At 32.6% G+C, this 22,267-nt stretch overlaps 1 protein-coding gene across 9 annotated transcripts in view; it reads right to left on the bottom strand.

Moving 5' to 3' along the window:
• ADGRL3 (adhesion G protein-coupled receptor L3) overlaps positions 1-22,267 on the bottom strand; it is a 945,437-nt gene that overhangs the window by 711,718 nt on the left and 211,452 nt on the right. For all 9 annotated transcript variants that reach the window (XM_013964661.2, XM_013964654.2, XM_013964662.2 and 6 more), the window contains exon 2: positions 9,192-9,261. The gene's annotated coding sequence lies outside the window, so the exon portion shown is untranslated. The remainder of the gene's footprint in view (positions 1-9,191; positions 9,262-22,267) is intronic.

The following is a 22,267-nucleotide window of genomic DNA, read 5'->3' as shown; positions in this document are numbered from 1 at the left end:
TTCTTCAGCATTTGAAATATATTAATTAATGAGGTAGTAGTTACCCAGCATTAAGTAAATATAACCAAAGATGATGTTTTTAATCAGTCGCCTTTCCTTGTGACTATATAAGTGAAAATTTTTTCAAAAAAACTTCATATTTACTCTGAAAAAATTTGAGAAATCATTATGAAGTCTATGTTTCATAATTAAGGTGAAGTACTAATTCAATAAATTTGTATTGACAGAAATTCTGGAAAAAATGATTAAATGCTATTTTCAATAAAGCTCTATAGTACTAAAAAAGGAGTTATCAATTTATATTTACTCAAGTAAATACTTAATATAAAACAAATTCTAGAAATTCTAGAATTTTTAAAATTACTTAACTTTTGAAAAATAGTAAGAAAATTAATGATTTGATAATAAGCAAGGTTCCTAGAATAGTTAGTGGATTTCTTCCAAGTACCAATACTGTTTTTCAAAGTTATACATATTTTTAAGTCTTTTACAACATACTGTATATATCCTTGCCTTGTGACAAAGTATATTAAACACATACAAACTAACTTTTCTTCTTAATGACCCAAGATCACTACAGAATTGCAGCATCCTATTTTTTTTTGAAGAGCAAGTAGGTCCTTTATGGATAATCTAGCACTACCCTCACTAATTGGACAAAGGAGAATACTATAATCCAGAGAGATTATATGATGTACCCTGAGTCTCATAGCAAGTTAATGGCAAGACCAAGCCTAGAGGGAACAGAACCTGATTCAGAGGTGTTCCTAATGGGAACCATATTTCTAAAATATGTATAATTCAGAGACACTTAGGTACATATGGAAACTTTACTCTGAAATATAATAGAGTGCTACATTTACAAGATTTTTTATGATGACTTTCAATGGCTATTCATGCTTCATATTTGATAAACAGATTAACATTTAGCTTTTAGTATTTCTAAAGTTTTATATGTGTTTTTTTAAAATTTTCACTTCATAAGTCTTGGATGCTAAATGACCAAATTTGTTAGAATATATTGTATTTTTTTTTCAGAGAGGATCTTTTCTATGTAAAAAGTACTTTAGTTAGAATAAAACTAATTTGCTTAATTAGAATACAAGCTAATATTGTACCTAGTGGATAAACAGTTAAACTGCAGTTCCTATGGTTAATCGTTTGGGGATCACTTACTAAGGGAAACAAGACATATCCTAAAGAAAAGTGAAAAATATTACAGAAGGAAATATCATGAAAGTGGCATTTTCCACTTGAATGATAGAATTTTTTCTATTTATATTCAGAGATAAAGAAAAACAGGTCTTGAAGTTAGCATTAAAAAAGTACCAGGTTAACTTAGCACCTGAATATTAAAATCTTTGCATAGCACCAATTTATATAACAACAAAGTCACATAAGATACAAATAAAATAGCAACAGGAAGAAAATAAGCCTGGAAATACAAAACAGAAAAAATAAAAAATATATATATATACACTTACCATGACACAACACTGCAATACATAGGTATTAAAACTAAAGAAATGAAAATTTATGCACACACACATACATATGAATTTTTACAGGAACTTTAATTTCACCAAAGACTACGAACAATGCAAATGTTTTCAACAAGGGAACAGATGGATAAATGAACTGTGAGTCATCTATACATTGGAATACTGCCAGCAATAAAGAACATATGAATTGTTGATATACTCAAAAACAAGGATGAATCTCAAAGGCATTATGCGTGAAAAAAGTCAGTTTCAAACGGCTGCTTATTGTATGATTCATTTATATAGTATTCTAAAAAACCTAAAAATGTAGGAATGAAGAACAGAATAGTGGTTGTTACGGATTAGAGACACAGGCAGAAAGTGACTAAAAATGGGCAGCAAGGAGAAAATTTAGGTGCTATAACTACTTTGTATCCTACTTATGGTGATAAAAACATAGTTCTATACAAGTCTTAAATCTCAGAATAGAATGTAGAAAACAAAACAAACACTATAAGCATAGATACATAGTCAGATATATAGACAGATATAAAGACAGACAAGGAAGAAACAGTTACAGTTTCATGGGTGTACACATTTGATAAAATTCCTCCAGTATTTTCAAATTACTTCATAATTTCAAATACATGTACTTAGGAAAACATTTTAAATATATATACTCAATTTAAAAATTATTTAAAAATCCCTCTCCTGCAAAAAATAAATAAAAATCATCAGCAATAAACTATTTTTAGTTTTTCACTATGGCACAAAATAAAAATTCCATTCCCTCCAACTTATAAATATTTATATTCTAGAGCAGTCCTCTCTATACTCCACATAATATCTCTAATTCAGGCAGAAATGACCAGTCTTTTCTGAACCATCACAATATTTCCAACGCCATAAATCATGCAGGCAGTGTAGGGGTTGTGTGACTTGAGGCAGGAGAACTATCTGGGAAATATTTGCAATATCCCATGTAAGGGATAAAAAAGATTTAGTGTCAGGCGACAACACTGGGAACTGAGTGACAGTACTGCATTTAAGACTCTGTATTTAAAGGGTAAAACTGACAAGTCTTAGTGACTGGTTGTATTTGATTAGTGAGAGTTGAAGTCTCAGTGGGACAAATCTCAATATTCTAGACATTCTAAAAATCACACGATTTATATATAATTATTTTGAATGCATAAAGTTTTTTAATTTTGTTTCTCATTATTTTTTACTTTGGTTTAGGTATTCAGCACTGTTCTGAAATATGAATGTTTCAGGTTTAGGGTGATGAGTATGTTAAGTAGTAAGTGACATGCATACATAGAAATATAGAAATTGAAATTAGTAACAATAATAAAAGAAAAGATACTTTTAGTTGAAAATGATTTTATGCCTTACGTAGATTTTGATTTTAGTACAACATTCCCTAAATGGCAATCTTTAATCAGATATTTAAAATATAACATCTGAAAATGATTAAAGGGAGAAGGTATTTCAATAAATTGACTTTCTGTAAGGAAATTTTAATACACATCAAAAGTTTTAAAAAGAGTTATAAATTAAATCAAATAATTCCACCACTAAAAATATATTCAAAAAATAATCACTATGTATCAAAGGATTTATACATGTTTATCTGTCATATTTATGGTGAATAAAATATAGTATGACAGTAAGAGAGTACTTGCCCATTTATGGGGCTATGAATATGCTTATCTATTTAAATAAATAATTATGTATGTGTATATTTATCTATTTAAAAGGATAAATAAGAATTTACACTAAAACATTAACTATGGCTTTCTCTGAGTGTGAGGCTACGGATAATTATTAGCTTTCTTTGCAATATTTCTAAATTGTCTATGATAATTATATACTGATTTTATAATACAAAATCTAGTAAACATATTAAATGATTAAACTTTTAAATTCTTATATTCTAAAACAAAACTTTGAATAAATATGTTATGAGAAAAGCAAAAGTACTGTTCCAAAGATATCCAGTAATTGGTTATAACTTTTTTAACTTCATAAAGCTCTAGTTATAAACAAGCTATATTTTTGTTTTGGTCAAATAAGTATTATTGCTGTTTTTGTATATACTCCATTTGCTGTCCCTGCTTCATTGCCCATTTTGTGGTGGCTGACAACTTTTGCCTTGCAAAACTGACTGGCAGCTATCATTCCAATGCCAGACTTATCTTTATGCAAATTTCCAAAGGTCACCATTTATGCATGTAAATTCTGAAGGGTACTAACTATACAGCTGACAGATTCTGACAGCCACTATATCTCCAAGAATGGAATAAGTAAGGATGACTGTCTGAATAATTAATGTGTTTTTACTCTGCCCATGGCCAGTTTATACATCTTACACTTTCTGACTGTGGTTTTGAAACTAGAAAATGTAATTTCAGAGCATACCAAAACATTTTTTTCTCAATTTCTATAAACAAATGAGTAAATAATTTGGGACAATTAATGAATTGACCTTCAGTTTAAAGTGTTCTATTTTCAGAGATCATTCCTACCTAGATATAAAAATTAACATCTAGTTTTGGAAATAATTTCTGTAAAAAAACAAGCTCTATTATTCCTATGAAGACAATTGTTTTTCTGTAAAAAACACACAGGGTTCTCTAGAACCCTGCTGCCTAAAGCTCAGTAAATGGTGCCACCATCCACGGAGACATCAGTTTCAAGCTTCTTGAGATTTGTCCCACTGAGACTTCAACTCTCACTAATCAGATATAATCAGTCACTATTACTTGTCAATTTTCTTTAAATACAGAGTCTCAAACCCATTACTACTACTCAATCCCCAGTGTTGTCACCTTAAATCAAATCTTTATTATCTCTTACATGAGATATTGCAAATATTTCCCAGATAATTCTCCTGCCTCAAGTCAGACAATGCCCCACACTGCCTGCCTCCAGAATTAATTTTCTAACATTCAAAGTCATGAGCAAGGCCAGTGGTACAATATAAAAGACACATTAAAGTAAAAATTAAAAGAAGGCTATAAAGAGGAAATATTTCAAATATTAAACAGAATTGTGTGCAATGTGGTATTATATGATCTGGAAAAAAAGAAAGCAAGAGAGGAGGGTAGGGTATGCCCCCAGACAGTTTCAATATTAAATAGGTTGTTCAAGGAAGGCTGCCATGAGAAGAGGGTATCTGAAGCCTAGGAAATAAGCCATGGGATATCTTGGGATAAGGCTCCTTGGTAGAGAGGGCTCCTGTGGTCAGTGAATGAAAATGGTGCCAGGGCAGCTGGAGTTTAGATAAGGTTGAAGGTAGAGCAAGAAAGACTGAGTGTTGCAGAGAGAAAACAGTGGAGCAAGGAAAACAGGAGACTGTTGTAATTCCCCAGTCAAGTGGACTGTGATTGGATGAAGGCAGTAGCAGAAGAGGTACTCAGTAGCTCAACAAAAGATGCTGATGAATATACAATGCATTTGAAAGAAAATTCAAGAGTCACTCTTAGTATCTGTACTGAAGGAATTGGAAGAATGGAACCATTAACCAAAACTTGTGTGAGCATGATGCTTCTGAATTACTTGTATTATTTTGAAAAATGTGATTTGATTCTTTGTGACTGAATCAATACTAAGAAGTCATTTATGGTGGAAAATATACTCCAATCAATCTTTTGTACAAGATTCAAAAAATTATAATTTTAAAAACATGAGTGTCCAGAAGTGTTTAAATATACCTAGCTCTACCCTAAATGATATGTGGTAGATGATGTTGGTAACTCTGTATTTCTAATAAAGAAATTGAAGCAGAGAGAAGATAAGTAACACCTTAAAGGTCATATATAGAATCCTTCTTCAAAACTAGTCAGCATCTTCTTCAGTCAGCTTCCTCTCAGGGGTTATTGTTTTTGTTTTGTTGTATTTCATTACTAAAGAACGATCTAGAGATTCCCAGGAATGATACTGGCAGGAGGGAATGACTACAAATAGGCACAAGAGAACTTGCGGTGAAGGATATAGTCTACATCTTGATTTTGGTGGTACATTCTAACACAGCTTTATGCATCAAAATATAATTGTACATTAAAAATAGTGCATTTAATATACATAATTATATATCAATAAATATGAATTTAAAAAGCAATCTAGCAAATATCATAAACTGATTGATATTGGAAAAGCAGGTTTTGTCCAAAGGCAAAACAACAAATCTCTCATACTACATAATTTGTTCTAACATTACTTTTTTTTTTCTGGTTAAAGCAATGTTTCTCGTGTAATTTTCTAAGAATATTTAGTGATAAAGTAACATAATTTTATTTGTTGTCATGTAATTTATCTTGTGTGATTTCAACCATCTTTACCACAGCAGGAAGAACTATGGTTTCTCCAATGATTTCATTCCTTCCCTGCAGGAAATCTCAAATACAACTTCCAAACATTTATCATAAATTTAGTGAAAATTTGTAAATGGCTAGATTGAGCATGACTTCAAACATTGCTGAAAAACTCAGACAGGGGTGCAGTTGTGTTCCAGATATTATTAAAATCTTGGTATTAATGATGCTGTGTACTGTCACTAACCTATACCTCAAGACAAATACGCTCTTAGGCCAAGTTTAATCACATGTAAGAGATTATGTTGTTTTTGATACCCTGAATAAATTTAAGGTGATTATCAATGCTTATAATGAATCTGAAAATATTCTTTAATAAAAATGGAGAAAATGATGCCAGCTATACCATTTGTTGTTGATTTATGCATGGGGTTAATCAAATAACCTTTATTTTGTAAGTTTAACTCAAAATTCCCTGATGGCTCTGATGGTAATGAATCACCTGCAAGGCACGAGACCCTGGTTTGATTTCTGGGATGGGAAGAACCACTAGAAAAGGGATAAGCTACCCACTCCAGTATTCTTGGGCTTTCCTTGTAGCTCACCTGGTAAATAATTCATTTACAATGCGGGATACCTGGATGGGTTGGGATGATCCCCTAGAGAAGGGAAAGGCTACCCACTCCAATATTCTTGCCTGGAGAATTTTGCAGACTCTATAGCCCATGGAGTCGCAAAGAGTTGGACATGACTGAGTGACTTTCACTTTTACTTTTGTAAAGACTATTGTCAAAATATGAGAATCAGTCTAGTAGAAAATAGACAATGATTCTGTTTAACACACATATCAAAACACTTGTAACATCAGTATACTAAAATACTCTTAAAAATACAACTGCCATCAAAATCCAATGAGATGCCACTTGATATCCATGGCTGTAATCAAAATGACAATAAAAACTTTTGGCAAGAATATGATGAAATTAGAACACACATAATTTTGGTGGGAATGTAAAATCCTTCCAATTTGGAAAGCAATTTGGAAATTCCTCAAAAGGTAAAACATACAGTTACCATTCCACCCCACTTATCCATACAAGAGAAAGTAATACATATGTCTATGCAAAAACTCAGACATATATGTTCATAGCATCATTATTGATAATAGCCAGAAAGTGTTAACAAACCCAAGGTCTGTCAACTGATAAATGGATAAACAAAATGTGATTTCATTACTATTATCCATGCATAAAATAATTGTCCTAATTTACACAAGAATTGAAACTTGAAAACATTATGTTAAGTGAAAAGAGCAGATACAATAATATTGTATGATTCCCTTTATTTGGTAAAGCCATGGCAGCAGAAGTTATGTTAATGGCTTCCTGCAGATGAGATGAGGGAGGAAAGGGAGTAACTAGTTATGGGTACAATGTTTCTTTTAGGAATGAGAAAATTATTCTAGATTAGATAGCGGTGACAGGTACACAACTCTGTAAATACACTAAAAATCACAGAATTATACACTTTAAAAGGGTGAACCTATGGTATATGTACTATAGGTCAATTAAAAAACCAGGAAGCAAATACTACTATTCAATACTGTAAAAATTTCAAACATTTTCCAGAAATTTCATATTTTGGGGGCCAGTAGCAATCATGATATTAAATATTATAAGGCTTTTTGGTTCTTATATTTCGTAATGAAAATAGGCATCAGGAGAGATTCTGAAAATTTTTTCTTACAACCTTATGGATACTTAAGCACTCTAGAGACAGCTAAGATGGAAAATTAAGCTTTCGTCTGGTAAACATGATATATTACATGAGCTGCTCCAAATCTACTTTTCCAGACTCATCTCTTAACATAGTACTATCACATATGTAATCCCTCAGTCCTTCAGTGGCCATCCCTTTCTCCTTTATGCACTCCTTCACAAGGTATTGTGTTGATCTGGAATGCATGGCCTCCCACATGGCCTCCCTTTCTCTGTTATCAGCAACCCCTCTCAGTGAGTTTCACAGCATGCATGAAGGTTTCAAGGGCCTCCAGCAAAAGTAAGCTCTCCCAAGCCTGTTTCCTTAGCAGTTTGCTACTGACGCTTTTAAAATATATATAATCATTTCTATAGAGCTTCATGTCTTTCTCATTAGCCTTAATTTCTCTATAGCAAGCACATCTAACTTTATCTTGGATAAATTTTTTAAAAAATGATTCAGACTGTTTTAAATTTTTTTTCTTTCATTAAGTGCCAGAAAAACCACTTTACTCAAGTCAATAAAAGAACTTCTGTGAAATTTATATGTCAATGTATAGATAAGCTAGTAGATTCAATCATATCTATACTGGAAAAGAGGGATAATGTTATTTGCTTGCATTTGTAAAGGAATGGGCAGAAGAGAACAGTGACAAAGAAACTGAAACAAAATATCTATAAGAAAGAAAATCAAGGGGAAAATATAGTATCTACAAAAGTGAGTGCAATGCTTTTATAGTCTTAAGTCACTCAATATTCTTAGAGTAAAAAGCAAAATACAGAATCTTTGAAAACAGGCTTATAATGATTTATAATACATACCAATTATATCCTCAATTCAAAAGTAGATTAATACAGTTTTAATATAAAGAAAATAAAGTTAATATTTCTATTTTCAAGCTGCATGTTTATAATAGTGTACATTTTAGAAATTTCAAATCACTTTAAGGAATTTAACTTAGTAACTTCAAGAAGAAAGGAAATTCCAATTTTACCATTGATTAATTATTCTGTCTTCAAATGATTTGTTGCAAAACAAACTACATATACTGACCTACTGTCATACTCCTTAAAGGCTCTTATGTTGTACTGCATACATATATTTATGATAAATAAAAACATTACTTTTGAAAAGAATGTGCTTTACATTAAATAGTCTGGTCTATAACATGCATACATTTTATTTCCTAATATTCATTTTCACCATCATGGATAGGTAATTGAGAGCAAATAGAACGAATTAAGCAAAAGTGACTTTAATGAATTGTCATATACATGTACTAATTTTTTAAAAGACTTTGTATAGTTATCCAATATTACTTAGGAGTATAAGATAGTCATATGCTTTTCAAAAGTAGAACACTGCTGAAATTATTTTTAGTAGCCCATTTAGTGTTCAAATATTTAGAGTACAATTCTTCACAACAACAAGTACTTTGTAGTATATTATTTACATATTTGTTCACCAGCGATGTCAATTTATTTTCCAAGACTATGTAAAATTGCATTTCAGTAGCCCATCAAACAATATGTTCGATTTTCAGTGAAACACATAAAAGCATATACTAACTTGAATATATTAAATATACTTTGAAATTACTAACAATCATGATTGGCAGCAATAATCTAATAATTACCTTAATTTGAGCTTCAGTTGCTAAAACTCCATGTTTTTTTTCCTCCGATTTACTGAACACTTAAACATTTCTGTAAAAAAAGAAATTAATTAGATGATGAGAAAAAAGATACACTTTATAGTTATAGGTGTAGGACTATTTGAGTAGATATGTATTTCTTATTGTTGGTCAAATGTATTTCTCCAACAAAGGTTAGGGTACAGCAGCTAGTCACAAAGTCATGTCTGACTCTTTGCGATCCCATGGGCTGTAGCCCTCCAGGCTTCTCTGTTCAGAGCAGCAAAACCACATATAAAACAGAATTCAATTCACATGTGACTTATCTTCCTTTACCATCTAATTTGCTATAATGTTCAGTGGGAAAAGTGAATGAATTTGATAGGTATGGAGCTTAAATATTTTCCTAATTAAATGAACACACGGGGTTTTAAAATAAATTCTGAGATTTCCAAGAAACTTTCTTATTTCTTGCCATAGGGACTTTTAGCTAAGATCCTGGGATATGTTTAATCACTTTTATTACTAGAACTATTGTGAGAAAATACTGGAGGAAGGCCTTTGTATATCTTGCTACTCTATTAGACATATACACACAAACCCCCAAAATATGCATGCTCTGTGTATTTATGAATAAATAGATAGTGTTTAGGGGCTTCCCAGGTGGTGGTGGTGCTGCTGCTGCTGCTAAGTCGCTTCAGCTGTGCCTGTGCGACCACATAGACCACATAGACAGCAGCCCACCAGGCTCCCCTGTCTCTGGGATTCTCCAGGTGGCGCTAGTGGTAAAGAACTCACCTGTCAATGCAAAAGACATAAGAGAGGAGGGTTTGATCCCTGGGTTGGGAAGAAGGGAGAAGGGCAGGGCAATCTACTCTAGTATTCTTGCCTGGAGAATCCCACAGAGGAGCCTATGGGTTACAGTTCATAGGGGTGCAAAGAGTAGGACATGACTAGAGTGACTTAGCACAGCACAGCACACACAGAATGTGATTATAATAATTTAGAGAAATTCAGACTTTTAAGAATATTATGAAGGAATAAACAGTAACATTAAAGTTTCCTTAAATGGCAAATTTTAGTCTTTATTTTCTATAAATTACTATAGTTTCTATTTATCTTATTATTGAAATACTATCAATGTCAGATATTTTATCAAAAAAGAAATAATATAAACACACACACGTATATATAAATTTTTAAAAGGAATAATGTCCTCCAAGGTTATTTTCTTTGGTATTTCAGTGTTTTCAGTGTCATGCAACAAGTTCAATTTCTGAAATTTACAGTGAGTCCATTTAATGCTTTATACAAGCATCAATTATATCAATTATTATGATATTTGGTATTCTTTATGCTGTTAGTATTGTGCTATCAGCAGAGGTTAAGTAATCATGTACATGTCAAAACAATGACAAAATCTATTATCTATTCTAGTATCTTGTCCCTCAAATGGATTAAGAACTAGTTATAGGCAGAAAGCCATTAGCATAAAATTAAAATTGAGGTTTTATTTACAGACATTATTGATTACCATCAGATATATATGAAAACAAGCTAGTGGAAAAATATTCACTAATAGAAGCATTATATTTTGTTTCAGGATTTAAAAACATTAAAGCAATGGGACTGGTTGTTTTCTTCATGAACATCAACTCACATTAGGCATGAGCAACAAGGAGTGGCCTAGCTGAAAAGGATTGCAAGCTGATCTTTAAAACCCATCCCAGACACACTCAGGAGAGCTCACAGATAATATTACAAAAAAAAAAAAAAAAAAAAAACCCACAGAAACTTTTCCAACTATTGCATTTGGGCCCTAGGCACACAGTAGATACAAACTAACTACAGGTGCTTCCTCAAGTAACCTTAGGCAGCTAGGAGCCCATTAAGGATATATAAATATTATATACATACATACATCTGATTATAACAGACTGAATTTTGAGAAGACTTACACAACAGAGCCTGTTATATAACTTGCAACTGTCAGTCAGTCATACATATGCCCATTTGCCTTCCCTTTCCTGACTGGTGATGGGTACAAGTCCCATTTTACACAGTGCACAACCAAGAGAATGAGATTTGAAGAATGAAAAAGGAAGCCAAGAGAGATCTTTATGACTCCTTCAGGGTCGGATTGCTCCCATGCCTTCATAGGGTCTACTGAACAAAAGTTCTGTCTGCTTGAGCTGCAACTGAGCTGTAGCTTCTCTGTTGGTTTAAACCCTTTAGCCCATCATTTCAAATCTTTGCTGTAATAAGACAAGAACCAAAGCAGTGAAAGAAACAGACCTGATAAAGGGACTAGAAAAGCAAACGGAGATACCAGACCAAATAACACTGCTCTATCAGTATAGAGCAATAAGGCTGAATTTCTTTTCTAATTCGTAAACATGTCTAAAAGGGATTTTTAAAAGAAGAGTTGCTAGAATTATTTTTGATCAAAGTGATTACATTGAAGGAAAACACTCATGGAGGACATAACAGTTCAATGTGTTTATACTGACATGTTTTCACTAGAATTCAAAATTTATATAAATACAATTAACTGAGAATCACTGCAATATTTCATTGCCCTTTCACAAAATGGCAATCCACTCCAGTACTCCTGCCTGGAAAATCCCATGGATAGAGGAGCCTGGTAGGCTACAGTCCATGGGGTCACAAAGAGTCAGACATGACTGAGCGACTTCACTTCACTTTCACTTTTAATAAAGAGTCTACTCATGACTTCCATAAACTTTCTTTTGTCTTTCCTTTTTGACTTTTAGGGTTATATACTAATTCTGAAAGTAATCTTTTTTTGGTTAAGTGGTAAAAATACCTTCTATTTGTGGACTATTGTTTCACTAATTTTAATATTTTCTGATGAACATCGAATTCTTATTTTAATGCTATCAAATTCGCCAAATATTTACTTTAGTTCAGTTCAGTCGCTCAGTCGTGTCCAACTCTTTGTGTCCCCATGAATTGCAGCACGCCAGGCCTCACTATCCATCACCAACTCCTGGAGATCATTCAGACTCACGTCCATCGAGTCAGTGATGCCATCCAGCCATCTCATCCTCTGTCGTCCCCTTCTCCTCCTGCCCCCAATCCCTCCCAGCATCAGAGTCTTTTCCAATGAGTCAGCTCTTCGCATGAGGTGGCAAAAGTACTGGAGTTTCAGCTTTAGCATCATTCCTTCCAAAGAAATCCCAGGGCTGATCTCCTTCAGAATGGACTGGTTGGATTTCCTTGCAGTCCAAGGGACTCACAAGAGTCTTCTCCAACACCACAGTTCAAAAGCATCAATTCTTCGGCGCTCAGCCTTCTTCACAGTCCAGTTCTCACATCCATACATGAATACTGGAAAAACCATAGCCTTAACTAGACGGACCTTAGTCGGTAAAGTAATGTCTCTGCTTTTGAATATGCTATCTAAGTTGATCATACTTTCCTTCCAAGGAGTAAGCGTCTTTTAATTTCATGGCTGCAGTCACCATCTGCAGTGATTTTGGAGCCCCCTCAAAAATAAAGTCTGACAGTGTTTCCACTGTTTCCCCATCAATTTCCCATGAAGTGATGGGACCGGATGCCATGATCTTCTTTTTCTGAATGTTGAGCTTTAAGCCAACTTTTTCTCTCTCCTCTTTCACTTTCATCAAGAGGCTTTTTAGCTCCTCTTCACTTTCTGCCCTAAGGGTAGTGTCATCTGCATATCTGAGGTTACTGATATTTCTCCCTGCAATCTTGATTCCAGCTTGTGTTTCTTCCAGTCCAGCATTTCTCATGATGTACTCTGCGTATAAGTTAAATAAGCAGGGTGACAATATACAGCCTTGACGTACTCCTTTTCCTATTTGGAACCAGTCTGTTGTTCCATGTCCAGTTCTAATTGTTGCTTCCTGACCTGCATACAGATTTCTCAAGAGACAGGTCAGGTGGTCTGGTATTCCCTTCTCTTTCAGAATTTTCCACAGTTTATTGTGATCCACACAGTCAAAGGCTTTGGCATAGTCAATAAGGCAGAAATAGATGTGTTTCTGGAACTCTCTTGCTTTTTCCATGATCCAGCGGATGTTGGCAATTTGATCTCTGGTTCCTCTGCCTTTTCTAAAACCAGCTTGAACATCAGGAAGTTCACGGTTCACGTATTGTTGAAGCCTGGCTTGGGGAATTTAGAGCATTACGTTACTAGCATGTGAGATGAGTGCAATTGTGTGGTAGTTTGAGCATTCTTTACTTTAAAAATATACTTTTGGGGTCTGTTCTATTTGTTTTGGGGTCTTTCTTTTCTGTAAAAAGAAGGTGTATTTTTAAAGTTAATATTTTGCAAATATGATAGCATTAAAATAGGAACTCAATGTTCACCAGAAAACATTATTAAAAATGAAAACTTTCCCTATCCAAAAATAAAAGTTACATAAAAACCAATTCATGATCAATTATTGAAATTGACTGTCAGTTGTAAGAGTTAGTTAGATGAAGTACTTTGGATATGAATACTAGATTGCTTAAATTAAAAAATAAATTTAAATTAGAGCCTGCTCTTGATAAAATGTAAAGAAACACATATATATCAAAATGGAAAATAACATAACAATAAAGTTTGAGTCTCTAATGTAAAAAAAACCCAAGATAAAGACATGAAAGTTAAAGATAAATCTTGTGATCCTGAGATAGCAAGTTTAAAAAATAGACTAGCTTCTTTTTTTCTCCCTTCTTTCCTTCCTTCCTTCCAACAGCAATTAAGTATTTATTTACCCTGTGTCAAGGTACTGATCTAGGTACTACGGATTCAGAAATGAACCAAACAGACAAAAATATCACTTACAGAGTTTAGACTTTGTTCTCAATGGGAACTAAGAACAAAATGAGAAAAAGATATTAAGAGGAAGAGAGTAAGTTTGACTTTATATTCTTCAGACATTTTGAAAACATTTTTAAACTTTAAACACTATTTTCTGAACAATTAATATTCTCAGTGAACTTAAAAATATTTAAATACTGTAAAATTTTATTTTCTGCTTAATCTTTAGAAAAATTTTCTGAGGTTGGTATAAATGTTATCTCCTTTATTTTACAAATAAATATTCTGAGATACTGAATGGTAAAATTAGAATCTGATCACAAATATTCCAGATTCAGTGTCTAAACCCTCAAGTTCCTCAAATAGCATTATACTGATTACTACTGTCGATATATGTTAAGAGCACATTTACAATGGAAGACAGAAAACAAGCTTCCTTAAGTGAATTTTTCAGGAAATAGTCATCTCAGAATTTCCTACAATTCATGACTATTAGAAGATATCTTCATATTCTGATATTTAAATGAGATTCCCCAGGAAATCTCAGTAAAAATCAGTCTGGAATTAAGATGAAATGACATTTTTTTTATAATACCACCATATCATTGTGTGGCATTAATTCAAAAGTATTTGACAACTCCCACTCAACTGTCCAGGAAAGGTTCATGAAGCGATAAAGAAGTGACATGTACAAACATATAATTAAAAGATCATTTTAATGTCAGTAAATAGATGATCTGCAGCCTAAGATGAAAGATATTTTTAAAAGATCAATGAGAACTTAGATTCATATAAAAATACAATGAATCAAAGAAATTATCATAAAGCAAATTTTTATCTATGAGATTTAGAGCTCAATTCATTTTTAAATTAAACAAATAAACACTGGGTACCACAATTTATTATCTTACTGTAAAAGGAAGTATATAGTCTTCATATCTATCATTTCAAATTGTTTGAAAGTTAAGAAAATATAAGATAAAGCTTTATAAATAGATACAGTAACAACACTATTGACATTCTACATCCATAAGATCATATTATTCAAATCAGTGTTCAACTACCATCTTTCAGTCTCTCAATCTACTAGTCTATGAGCTATCTTCAATTATTTTCTAATTTAAGTCCTTATGGATGACCATTACTATGTATCACTATATTATTCTCTCTGTGGAGTGTTTAGATTTGCTTTTCATCTCTATTTCCAGTATCATAATCATCCTAGTCACGTGAAGCAGGCAGAGCCCAAAAAATAAAAAAAAAAAGAAAATTCCTATTTTACAGATTAGAAAAGGCAACTCATAAAGATTATCATAGCTTTCAAGTAAAAGTGCCAAAATAGGAATCCAAACCACTGGACACTTAGTTTGGCCACCTGTTATTACATGAGGCCCCTCCATCTGTCATACTGCAATAGGCCTTGATATTCTTGGAGGACCATCTATCCCTCTCTTAAATCTATCTGCCAGAATAATCTAGGATCTCATTTTCCTCACTAATCCAAAAATGCCCCTATTATTCTCCATAGAGTCTTTTTGACACTGTCTACACCATTAAATAGAATTTTCCCATCAGCCAGATTGGGTTGCTGGCTGGCTCCTCAGATAGAATACAGCTAAGATAGAGTACCTTGTTAATGTAAACCCCATGAATTTAACCTGAATACTTTGGGTACAAACACATCTCTAAACTCATGGTGCATTTGACTCATGGTGCATTTGAAACTGAGAGTACAAAGTTTAGTTCTAAATGCACCATATTTTTCACACATGATAGTTTAAGGACTCAAGAATGTATACCATTGTAAAAAGGAGAATTCCCAGGTGGCGCTAGTGGTAAAGATCTCGCCTGCCAATGCAGGAGACATAAAAGACATGGGTTCCATCCCTGGGTCAGGAAGATCCCCTGACACATGAAATGGCAACCCACGCCAGTATTCTTGCCTGGAGAATGCCATGGATGGAGGAGCCTGGTGGGCTACTGTATATAGGGTCACACAGAGTCAGACACAACTGAAGTGACCTAGCACATATAAAGGAGAGTGTCTTAAGGCAGACTTCTAAATCAATTCTAAAACTAGACAACACTGTCAAAAATTAGCTATTTCAGGAGTACGGAAATTGACTAGTTATACAACAGATAAAGTGTTTCAGCCATAAAAACTATCCTACTTTTGGTAAGAACAGTAGGGATGCTGTGGCATTTATACCTGGGAATTTTACCATCTCGTTCCTAATTTAAAAGAACTGAAAACTACACAAAGTCAGTTGTCAAACCAAAACAAAATTAAAATCAAATCGAAAAGAAAGAAGTTTGGAAAGTCCCTGATATTTGGAAATTTAAAAAAATTTTCTAAGTATCCAGTGCATCAAAGAATAAATCACAAGAGAAATTTAAAAATATTTTCAACTAAGGAAAACTAAAACACATGACAAAATTTATGGATTGCAGCTAAAGTACTGCTTAAAAGCAAATATATAGTTTTAAACACCTATATTACAAAAGAAGTTTCTAAATCAATAACTAAAGCTGACATCTTGAAAAAAAGAGCAAACTAAATGCAAGCTTAACAAAAATGAGAGAATAATAAAGGAAAGAAGGGATGTTGACCAAAGACCAATGTTAAAATGAACACACTCCTACTAATTCTATATTTTATGTTACAAAAAATTCCATGTCTTTTTTAGACCTAAAGTGTCTTCATTTTTAATGTGAATAAATTAGAATAAATTAGTCATAATTTTCTTCCCCATGAAAAAAAAATATAACATATTTTTTGGAACAGTCAACAGACCTACAAAGGATATAAATTATATACAGTACATGCCAACTCATAGTTTATTAGGGGACAAGTACACAGATAATGCAAAATAGAGAATAGACTTCAAAGATCAATATATTATCCAACATTTTTACTGATCAAATGCTGAATTTCTCACATTTTGTTTAGATGAATAAAAAGTAAATTATAACTAAAACAAGGGAAGAAATATTATGGTGACAAATACATTGGCTGCCTACATATAGAGAATAGGATTGTTAGATAAGATAAAGTAGAAGAGTATAGGATAAATAGACACAAGGAAGGAAAAGGAAAAGCTCATCATCAGTGTCCACTGTATACCCAGTCTCCGTGGTTAATATCAAGGATTAGAACAATGTATACAAAGCTCTTACAGAGAACAATTTTTATTTATTAAAAACAAACCCAAAGAATAAGCCTTTTACTTTGTCTGTAATTCAATTACATACAAAGATTGTTTCTGCCCCACAGAAATGGTAATTTTCTGATTAATTAAAAGTTCATGGCATATATAATACCAAAACTCTCATCCTGGTTAAGGCATTGCATTTGACTGGGAATTCCTTCAGGGGTCTGCTTTCGCTGTATTCTTTTGGCCTTGATTATGATACTAAAAGGCAAGAGTATTAATCTCACTCAAGTTTTCACACCCACAGGTACCTCCTTCTTATGGCTTGGCCTAGCACTGAGTCACAGATGCTTTAGCTTGTTCCTATGTAAGCAACTCTGCCACTATCACCCTATGGCATAAGGAAGAAAATATGACCTGCTGTGAATAATTCACTATCAAAAGGAGTTTAAGCACTCTATTGCTTACAGGGAAAATGAGAAAGTTCCTATGATGGCAGAAAAGTTGGTAAAATATACAACAGATGTGACTATTGAAGGTTAGAACCAATACTTTAAAGGACTCAATTCATAATAGAAACTTTGTGTAGGGAAGATGGATTAATGGCTGAGGTCTGAAGGGTTTCCTGCTTTCCCTTTAACACTTCTGCATTACAAGTAGTCAGCAGCCCATAGCTCTAACCCTAAGAAGAGTTGGTGGAGTTCTAGGAAGATTATTTCCTAAGCAATGAATGTTTTTTGCATTCTCTACTTGAGAAATAGCTTTCAAGTTATCAATACAAAAAAAAATTATCCAATTTAATCTCTTTCTAACCCTCAAAAATGGTTATGTTTTAACCATAATAACACATATTTGCTTGCTAGTCATGATTTGCAAGTTCTATAATAAGACGTGTTATCTAGCTTCTGTCATTTATAGTAAAAAGTACCTACTCTATATACTTTTAAATAATTGTTTTCTGGTAAAATACACTAAAATCCACCTCATTACTTATATCATGAAGTATCAGCTGTTAAAAAATATACATATTTATATGGTTTCTAACAGAGCAGTGCAAAATAATTTGAACAGTTTGCATTATTAGTAATGAAATATATAATAATTGATTACCTAAGAATTTTTATTAAAAAGAGGATTATTTAGATCCATGTCCATTTGCTTCAACTTCAGTAGCAATATATAATATCAAATTTTGAATAATAAATGTTTTCTTTTAAATAGAGGAGTTACAAAAAATGTGGTCTCAGAATTCTTTTTAAAATATGAAACTATGATTCCTAAATTATACAGAATTAATTTTCAAAATACATACCTCAATAAAGTGATACTGATTGCTACTGCTTCTTTGAATATACATTTTAAAGCTCATAATGTGTCCTTTTAAAGGTAGATTACAAAAAGAAAATACAGTCACCTTATTCTTTATAGGTAGTTTTGAATGGTTGCATATGAATTCATTCATTTTGAATGTATTACAGATACTTGCTATTTAAATGATCCCCAAATAACATTTAAATAAAATGCATAATAATCAACTTTCAATGTATATTATTTAAATACCCTTCAATCAATACATCTTGTTACCTTTGATACCAGTCAAGCAGACACTAGAGCCTAACATGAAGCATGAGTGTTAGAATGGTATTAACTTGAATAAATTAGCTAGTACACTCATGGATTCATATGAGAATTATCTCAGAAATATTGGTGTAGAAAATTTTGTCATGTTTTATCTCATGTTTAAAATTTTAACAAAAGCTTTAAGTACACTGAAGCAAAAATCCTGAAATATAAAAAGATATATTTTTTTAAGTATTATCCGATTCTTAGTTAGTTGACAAAAATGTACTTTCCCTACATGGCTCATTTAGACAAACAAAACAGCTTAATTTCAAATGATTATAAATAAGGAAAAGAGTCTAAGAACAAGTTATTGTGCCAACTCTTTCTACGAAATAATGTCAACAGGCACATGATTGAATTTTTTTTCAACTGTTACTGAACTTCACATACTTAGGCAGTTTCTGACTGTTAGCTCCAGAAAAATGCTTTTTATCTCCAATGTCTGTGAGGCCAAATTGTCAGCTGATATCAATCCCAAGGAAAATCCAATATGCCAGAATCTTCACAGAGTTTTACTAACGATGAAGACCTGGCGTCTAATGAAGTGTTCTCAAAGGTTTAAAAGAGTTCAGACTGCCAAGTCAGACACTGAATCTCAGATGAGCGTTTTCCAAAAATTCTCATTCCACTGGTCATTAAAAAAATCAATAAATGTATTCTAACTAAAGTTTAAAAAGCTTCTGAGAAGTGACCTCTGCCAAAGTCTTTTGGGGACATTCCAACTGTGCAAGGGGCAGAGCATGGGATCAAAAAGCAGAAAGAAAGAAAGAAAGAAATTCTTCTCACAAGAGAAAAAAAGAGAAAAATCTGGCTGCAGGACCAAAAGAGATTAGCTAACATATCAAATATCAGATTTCCATTGCAGCACATTGCTCTGCTTTCTCCTTTTTTTTTTTTTTCCTGTTCCATTCTTACACTGCCTATAGCTTTATTCCTCACTTTGTATAAGATTTCAAGCAGAAAATTTTGAGCACTGAGATCTTTAAAATGATGTACATTATATGCCACTGAAATAAGTCCCTTATCTGAGACTCCACCATCTGGAAATCAGATCAATCTAACATACAGTCCTTAATCAAGAAATATGGTGTAAAAAGAAAATATAGTGCACTAAAACTCAGTGAGCTTGACTCACAGAGAGGCCTTCAGTCAACTCTTATTGTTTATTTTCTAGAGGGTCTATCAAGTAGAAATCAGAAGAGGCAGCACTATGACACTGACAGACTAACCACCACCACAAACACCTAAAGCTCTAAGGAAGACTGAAATCTACCTACAAAGAAGTTTGGAAATGGTTTTATTCAAAGTATGAAACATTTGGAGTTTTGCCATTTTTATCAGGTAGGGGTTGCTTCCAATTTTCGGAAGCCTTTCTCTGCAAAGTACACAATACCCAAACCTGATTCTATACAACTGCATTTTTATTCATGTTCAATTCAGTAAGGTCAAATTATGCTGGTATTAAATACAATTAAAAGTTAACACCCTTGTTAAAGTTTAAAGGATATGTATATACATAAGCGTGTTTTGTCCATGCCTTTTCAAGACATGATTTTAAGTATATCTATTTTACTTATATATGTTATGTATATCAAAAGAAGAGCATATAAACCCACATTTTAAGTTATTTAAATATCACATACCCATGAAGGGGGAAATTCATATCACTCCTTCTAAATATTGTCCAGGCAAATTTTTTTTTTAATTAGTTGGAATTTTGGGAGGAAACAGGCAGAAAGCATATTTATTCACAGATCTTTTAAAAGTAATGTTGCTTGCAAGCAATCAATACAAATCTTTAAAAAGTAAGGTTGATCAAACCAAAATCATACTTTTCATATTAACAAATCACAGACTATAACACAAAGAAAATCACTGAATACAAATATTGAGCTTTTAAAATTTACTTGGAATTGATTTTAGTCTCCATTGTTACTGAATACAATCAATTTGCTGTAAATTATGCTTTCGGGAGGCAAAACATACAGGAAATATTAATACTAACTGTTCAAACAAAAATTTTGTATTTTCCTCTTAACAAATAAAGTTCTCAAATTTATATGTGATAAAATATGCAAATATAAATTTACCTTTAACTATTAAATGAAAATAAAGTTTTTAATGTTTCTCATTCCTTCAAATAGCATTTAGAGCTAAATGACCATGCCTTATAGAAAACACAGGCATATATCTATTCCCTCTTATATGACTATTGTATACCTATTATAATTGCAAACATAGCATGCTATGGTTATTATAGTTAAAAATCAAGACCAAAGATGAATAAGGTCTTTTTGGAAGAGTAAGTAAGAAAGGGTTTGAAAAATGGCTGGAATCATTTTTCACCCACAAAATTAAATTAGATATCTCACCTTGTAATTTTACATTAAAGTGTATGGAAATTTTAAATATATTATAAAGCAAACCTATTTATATATTTAGATTTTTAACTAAGAAAACTATTCATAGTCATTTTCATTCAATAATCAATCCAATATACAAAACCACGGAAAATCTGATGCTGAGTTAGGTAACAGCTACAAAATTCAATCAAACATTACTCCTGCTCCCAGGACACTCAGAGCAATTTTGCAAATTATTAACAATGTACAACACCTTGATTTGGAGCTATTTAATTACCAGCATTAGGAATCTTCCCTGGTGGCTCAGATGGTAAAGCATCTGCCTACAATGCGGGAGATCTGGGTTCGATCCCTGGGTCGGGAAGATCCCCTGGAGAAGGAACTGGCAACCCACTCCAGTACTCTTGCCTGGAAAACCCCATGAAGGGAGCAGCCTGGTAGGCAACAAACAGTCCATGGGGTCATAGAGAGTCAGACACTGCTGAGCAACTTCACTTTCTTTCCTTCATTAGGAATAAGAAATAATAGTAACAACAAAAAAGAAAAAAAAATAGCTGAAGAGGTCAATTACCTTAAATGGCAATTTACATTACAATCTGGACAAACACAGTGGAGTATAGAGGAAACTATACTGAAAACATTACCTAAACAACAAATAAAAATAAAATCTTTCTCAACTTCACTGCAAATAAAATTTGATCCAATTAAACCGATTTAGGATACATAACTACTTAAAAGCCTGAGTGATGAAGGCAAAATGGATTCAGCCCAAATCTGCTTTATTTGTTTAGATGCTATTTATCGTGGCTATATTTTATTATACAGTAGTTATAAAAAATAAAAAAAAAAACTACAATGTGATATGAGGTCATTTTCCACTGGGAAAAATAGATGCAGATGCATTATTAAAACTCAGCACAGACAGCACCAAGACAGGCTACATTCCACTTGTGCCTTTACAGTGTGTTAACAGACACTGATGTTTATGTGTCTAATGGTAAAGCTAGTCAAAGTACTGACACTTAAATGTTCCATAAAATTATGGCTTTATAAAAATCTCGAAGTTTTCAGCATTTCTAGTGATTATACAATTTGGAAGGAGAAGAGTTGTTTTAAAATAAAGTTATTAAGTACCATTATCTCTTT

This window comes from Capra hircus, chromosome 6 (assembly GCF_001704415.2).
Source record: "Capra hircus breed San Clemente chromosome 6, ASM170441v1, whole genome shotgun sequence".
Lineage (NCBI taxonomy): Eukaryota > Metazoa > Chordata > Mammalia > Artiodactyla > Bovidae > Capra > Capra hircus.
Note: the sequence above shows the minus strand (reverse complement) of the source record. Positions and strands in the feature narration are given on the sequence as shown.